Source organism: Bubalus kerabau, chromosome 2 (genome assembly GCF_029407905.1).
Source record: "Bubalus kerabau isolate K-KA32 ecotype Philippines breed swamp buffalo chromosome 2, PCC_UOA_SB_1v2, whole genome shotgun sequence".
Lineage (NCBI taxonomy): Eukaryota > Metazoa > Chordata > Mammalia > Artiodactyla > Bovidae > Bubalus > Bubalus kerabau.
In genome coordinates, this window is record NC_073625.1 from 38577642 (window position 1) to 38584740 (window position 7099).

The following is a 7099-nucleotide window of genomic DNA, read 5'->3' on the forward strand; positions in this document are numbered from 1 at the left end:
GGTTATTGTTACCATCTTTCTAAATTCCATATATATGCGTTAGTATACTGTATTGGTGTTTTTCTTTCTGGCTTACTTCACTCTGTATAATAGGCTCCAGTTTCATCCACCTCATTAGAACTGATTCAAATGTATTCTTTTTAATGGCTGAATAATACTCCATTGTGTATATGTACCACAGCTTTCTTATCCATTCATCTGCTGATGGACATCTAGGTTGCTTCCATGTCCTGGCTATTATAAACAGTGCTGCGATGAACATTGGGGTACTCGTGTCTCTTTCCCTTCTGGTTTTCTCAGTGTGTATGCCCAGCAGTGGGATTGCTGGATCATAAGGCATGTCTATTTCCAGTTTTTTAAGGAATCTCCACACTGTTCTCCATAGTGGCTGCACTAGTTTGCATTCCCACCAACAGTGTAAGAGGGTTCCCTTTTCTCCACACCCTCTCCAGCATTTATTACTTGTAGACTTTAGGATCGCAGCCATTCTGACTGGTGTGAAATGGTACCTCATAGTGGTTTTGATTTGCATTTCTCTGATAATGAGTGATGTTGAGCATCTTTTCATGTGTTTGTTAGCCATCTTTATGTCTTCTTTGGAGAAATGTCTATTTAGTTCTTTGGCCCATTTTTTGATTGGGTCATTTATTTTTCTGGAGTTGAGCTGTAGGAGTTGCTTGTATATTCTCGAGATTAGTTGTTTGTCAGTTGCTTCATTTGCTATTATCTTCTCCCATTCTGAAGGCTGTCTTTTCACCTTGCTAATAGTTTCCTTTGATGTGCAGAAGCTTTTAAGGTTAATTAGGTCCCATTTGTTTATTTTTGCTTTTATTTCCAATATTCTGGGAGGTGGGTCATAGAGGATCCTGCTGTGATGTATGTCAGAGAGTGTTTTGCCTATGTTCTCCTCTAGGAGTTTTATAGTTTCTGGTCTTACGTTTAGATCTTTAATCCATTTTGAGTTTATTTTTGTGTATGGTGTTAGAAAGTGTTCTAGTTTCATTCTTTTACAAGTGGTTGACCAGAGTTCCCAGCACCACTTGTTAAAGAGATTGTCTTTAATCCATTGTATATTCTTGCCTCCTTTGTCGAAGATAAGGTGTCCATATGTGCGTGGATTTATCTCTGGGCTTTCTATTTTGTTCCATTGATCTATATTTCTGTCTTTGTGCCAGTACCATACTGTCTTGATAACTGTGGCTTTGTAGTAGAGCCTGAAGTCAGGTAGGTTGATTCCTCCAGTTCCATTCTTCTTTCTCAAGATCGCTTTGGCTATTCGAGGTTTTTTGTTTTTCCATACAAATTGTGAAATTATTTGTTCTAGCTCTGTGAAGAATGCTGTTGGTAGCTTGATAGGGATTGCATTGAATCTATAGATTGCTTTGGGTAGTATACTCATTTTCACTACATTGATTCTTCCCATCCATGAACATGGTATATTTCTCCATCTGTTAGTGTCCTCTTTGATTTCTTTCACCAGTGTTTTATAGTTTTCTATATATAGGTCTTTAGATTCTTTAGGTAGATATATTCCTAAGTATTTTATTCTTTCCGTTGCAATGGTGAATGGAATTGTTTCCTTAATTTCTCTTTCTGTTTTCTCATTATTAGTGTATAGGAATGCAAGGGATTTCTGTCTGTTGATTTTATATCCTGCAACTTTACTATAGTCATTGATTAGTTCTAGTAATTTTCTGGTGGAGTCTTTAGGGTTTTCTATGTAGAGGATCATGTCATCTGCAAACAGTGAGAGCTTTACTTCTTCTTTTCCAATTTGGATTCCTTTTATTTCTTTTTCTGCTCTGATTGCTGTGGCCAAAACTTCCAAAACTATGTTGAATAGTAATGGTGAAAGTGGGCACCCTTGTCTTGTTCCTGACTTTAGAGGAAATGCTTTCAATTTTTCACCATTGAGGATAATGTTTGCTGTGGGTTTGTCATATATAGCTTTGATTATGTTGAGGTAGGTTCCTTCTATTCCTGCTTTCTGGAGAGTTTTGATCATAAATGGATGTTGAATTTTGTCAAAGGCTTTCTCTGCATCTATTGAGATAATCATATGGTTTTTATTTTTCAATTTGTTAATGTGGTGTATTACATTGATTGATTTGCGGATATTGAAGAATCCTTGCATCCCTGGGATAAAGCCCACTTGGTCATGGTGTATGATCTTTTTAATGTGTTGTTGGATTCTGATTGCTAGAATTTTGTTAAGGATTTTTGCATCTATGTTCATCAGTGATATTGGCCTGTAGTTTTCTTTTTTTGTGGGATCTTTGTCAGGTTTTGGTATTAGGGTGATGGTGGCCTCATAGAATGAGTTTGGAAGTTTACCATCCTCTGCAATTTTCTGGAAGAGTTTGAGCAGGATAGGTGTTAGCTCTTCTCTAAATTTTTGGTAGAATTCAGCTGTGAAGCCGTCTGGACCTGGGCTTTTGTTTGCTGGAAGATTTTTGATTACAGTTTCAATTTCCGTGCTTGTGATGGGTCTGTTAAGATTTTCTATTTCTTCCTGATCGAGTTTTGGAAAGTTGTACTTTTCTAAGAATTTGTCCATTTCTTCCACGTTGTCCATTTTATTGGCATATAATTGTTGATAGTAGTCTCTTATGATCCTTTGTATTTCTGTGTTGTCTGTTGTGATCTCTCCATTTTCATTTCTAATTTTATTGATTTGATTTTTCTCCCTTTGTTTCTTGATGAGTCTGGCTAATGGTTTGTCAATTTTATTTATCCTTTCAAAGAACCAGCTTTTGGTTTTGTTGATTTTTGCTATGGTCTCTTTTGTTTCTTTTGCATTTATTTCTGCTCTAATTTTTAAGATTTCTTTCCTTCTACTAACCCTGGGGTTCTTCATTTCTTCCTTTTCTAGTTGCTTTAGGTGTAGAGTTAGGTTATTTATTTGACTTTTTTCTTGTTTCTTGAGGTGTGCCTGTATTGCTATGAACTTTCCCCTTAGGACTGCTTTTACCGTGTCCCACAGGTTTTGGGTTGTTGTGTTTTCATTTTCATTCGTTTCTATGCAAATTTTGATTTCTTTTTTGATTTCTTCTGTGATTTGTTGGTTATTCAGCAGCGTGTTGTTCAGCCTCCATATGTTGGATTTTTTAATAGTTTTTCTCCTGTAATTGAGATCTAATCTTACTGCATTGTGGTCAGAAAAGATGCTTGGAATGATTTCTATTTTTTTGAATTTACCAAGGCTTGCTTTATGGCCCAGGATGTGATCTATCCTGGAGAAGGTTCCATGTGCACTTGAGAAGAAGGTGAAATTCATTGTTTTGGGATGAAATGTCCTATAGATATCAATTAGGTCTAACTGGTCTATTGTATCGTTTAAAGTTTGTGTTTCCTTGTTAATTTTCTGTTTAGTTGATCTATCCATAGGTGTGAGTGGGGTATTAAAGTCTCCCACTATTATTGTGTTATTGTTAATTTCTTCTTTTATACTTGTTAGCATTTGTCTTACATACTGCGGTGCTCCTGTGTTGGGTGCATATATATTTATAATTGTTATATCTTCTTCTTGGATTGATCCTTTGATCATTATGTAGTGACCATCTTTGTCTCTTTTCACAGTCTTTGTTTTAAAGTCTATTTTATCTGATATGAGTATTGCTACTCCTGCTTTCTTTTGGTCCCTATTCGCATGGAAAATCTTTTTCCAGCCCTTCACTTTCAGTCTGTATGTGTCCCCTGTTTTGAGGTGGGTCTCTTGTAGACAACATATGCAGGGGTCTTGTTTTTGTATCCATTCAGCCAGTCTTTGTCTTTTGGTTGGGGCATTCAACCCATTTACGTTTAAGGTAATTACTGATAAGTATGACCCCGTTGCCATTTACTTTATTGTTTTGGGTTCGAATTTATACACAATTTTTGTGTTTCCTGTCTAGAGAATATCCTTTAGTATTTGTTGGAGAGCTGGTTTGGTGGTGCAGAATTCTCTCAGCTTTTGCTTGTCTGAAAAGCTTTTGATTTCTCCTTCATACTTGAATGAGATCCTTGCTGGGTACAATAATCTGGGCTGTAGATTATTTTCTTTCATCATTTTAAGTATGTCTTGCCATTCCCTCCTGGCTTGAAGAGTTTCTATTGAAAGATCAGCTGTTATCCTTATGGGAATTCCCTTGTGTGTTATTTGTTGTTTTTCCCTTGCTGCTTTTAATATTTGTTCTTTGTGTTTGATCTTTGTTAATTTGATTACTATGTGTCTTGGGGTGTTTCGCCTTGGGTTTATCCTATTTGGGACTCTCTGGGTTTCTTGGACTTGGGTGATTATTTCCTTCCCCATTTTAGGGAAGTTTTCAACTATTATCTCCTCAAGTATTTTCTCATGGTCTTTCTTTTTGTCTTCTTCTTCTGGGACCCCTATGATTCGAATGTTGTAGCGTTTAATATTGTCCTGGAGGTCTCTGAGATTGTCCTCATTTCTTTTAATTCGTTTTTCTTTTATCCTCTCTGATTCATTTATTTCTACCATTCTATCTTCTAATTCACTAATCCTATCTTCTGCCTCTGTTATTCTACTATTTGTTGCCTCCAGAGTGTTTTTAATTTCACTTATTGCATTATTCATTATATATTGACTCTTTTTTATTTCTTCTAAGTCCTTGTTAAACCTTTCTTGCATCTTCTCAATCCTTGCCTCCAGGCTATTTATCTGTGATTCCATTTTAATTTCAAGATTTTGGATCAATTTCACTATCATTATTCGGAATTCTTTATCAGGTAGATTCCCTATCTCTTCCTCTTTTGTTTGGTTTGGTGGGCATTTATCCTGTTCCTTTATCTGCTGGCTATTCCTCTGTCTCTTCATCTTGTTTAAATTGCTAAGTTTGGGGTGTCCTTTCTGTATTCTGGCAGTTTGTGGAGTTCTCTTTATTGTGGCGTTTCCTCGCTGTGTGTGGGTTTGTACAGGTGGCTTGTCAAGGTTTCCTGGTTAGGGAAGCTTGTGTCGATGTTCTGGTGGATGGAGCTGTATTTCTTCTCTCTGGAGTGTAATGAAATGTCCAGTAATGAGTTATGAGATGTCTATGGTTTTGGGGTGACTTTGGGCAGCCTGTATCTTGAAGCTCAGGGCTGTGTTCCTTTGTTGCTGGAGAATTTGCTTGTTATGTCTTTCCCTGGAACTTGTTGGCCCTTGTGTGGTGCTTGGTTTCAGTGTCGGTATGGAGGCGTTTGATGAGCTCCTGTCAATTAATGTTCCTTGGAGTCAGGAGTTCCCTGGAGTCAGGGATTGGACTTAAGCCTCCTACTTCCAGTTATCGGTCTTAATTTTACAGTAGTTTCAAAACTTCTCCTTCTATACAGCACCACTGATAAAACATCTACGTTAAAGATGAAAAGTTTCTCTACTGTGGGGGTCACTCAGAGAGGTTCACAGCGTTATATGGAGAAGAGAAGACGGAGGAGGGAGTTAGAGGTGACCCAAATGAGATGAGGTGGAATCAATAGTGGAGAGAGTGGGCTAGCCAGTAGTCACTTCCTTATGTGCACTCCACAACTGGACCACTCAGAGATGTTCACGGAGTTATACAGGGAAGAGAAGAAGGAGGCAGGAGACAGAGGTGGCCAGAAGGATAAAAGGGGGAAATGAAAAGGCGGGAGACAGATCCAGCCAGTAATCAGTTCCTTAAGTGTTCTCCACCGTCTGGAACACACAGAAATTCACAGAGTTGGGTAGAGTAGAGAGGGGTTAGGGAGGAGATACAGGTGACCTGGTGGAGAAAATGGAGAGTCCAAAGGGAGAGAGAGCAGTCAAGCCAGTAATCTCGTACACTAGTGAAAAATGGGTCCTGAAGATTGGGTTCTTAAAGGTACAAAATTGGTAACAAATACATAAAAACAAAAATTAGAAATTAGAGTAGAGTTTGGAATTTCAAAAATGCGATGTTAATGAAAAGGAGAAGGAAAAGAAAGAGAGAAAAAACGAACAAAGAAAAACAAACAAGGTCGTGAAAGTAATAAAGAAACTACAGGTACAAAATTGATAACTAATACCAAACAGCAAAAATTAAAAATCCAGAGTAGAGTTTGGAATTTCAAAAATACAACGTTAAAAAAAAAAAAAAAAAAAAAAAAAAAGAAGAAGAAGAAAAATAAAGAGAGAAAACAAACAAACCAACAAAAACAATGTCGCAAAAATTATAAAGAAAATACAGGTACAAAATTGATATCAAATACCAAAAAGCATAAATTAAAAATCTTGAGTAGAGTTTGGAATTGCAGATATACGATGTTATATAAAAGAAGAAGAGAAAGAAACAGAGGAAAAAAAAAAAAAAAAAGTCACAGCAATTATGAAAAAAACTATAGGTACAAAATTGATAACATATATCAAAAGGCTAAAATTAAAAATCTAGAGTAGAGTTTGGAATTTCAAAAATGCAATGTTAAAGAAAAGAAGAAAAAGAAAAAAGAAAAAAAAAAAAAAAAAAAAAAACCACGGTCAAGAAATTATAAAATATATATATGAAGTTTGCTGAAGAAGAAAAAAAAAAAAAAAAAAAAATAGGGTCTTTTTTTTTTTTTTTTGCAAAGTAATAGTTATAAAAGTGAAAATTAAAGGACAATAGAGGACTTAAAAAATTTTTTTTTAATTAAAAAAAAAAGAAAGAAAGAAAGATTGATCGTAAAAGTAGTAAAAATATATCTAGGTCTTTCTCTGGTTTTATTGTGAGTATTGTGGGTTCAGTTCATTTTTGGCAGTTCCTTAGTCCGACTTATATTTCTCAAGATCTATAGGCCCCTTCCTATGTAATCCGTAGTAACCACAGGGTTTTAATCTATGGCCTGTAGCTTCCAAGGCGTTTCCCTCTGTTAGAGCTTCTTCTGTTTGCTGGTCTCTTCAGTGTCTGGTTTCCGCCCTGACACAAAGGGGACGGTGGAGGACCCTATTTTTTTTTTTTTTTTTTTTTTAATTTAGGCTCACTTGTTCAGCCGCGCTGTGGGGAGGGAGGGAGGGATGCTGCAAACAGATAACACTGGCGTGCGCTCGAAGTGCCTCGGCCACACTGGGTCTGCCCCCGCTCACGGTGCGTGTAACCTCCCTGCCCACACTGCTTGGGCTCTAGGTTGTTCCGCCGGGAACAATCAGAGG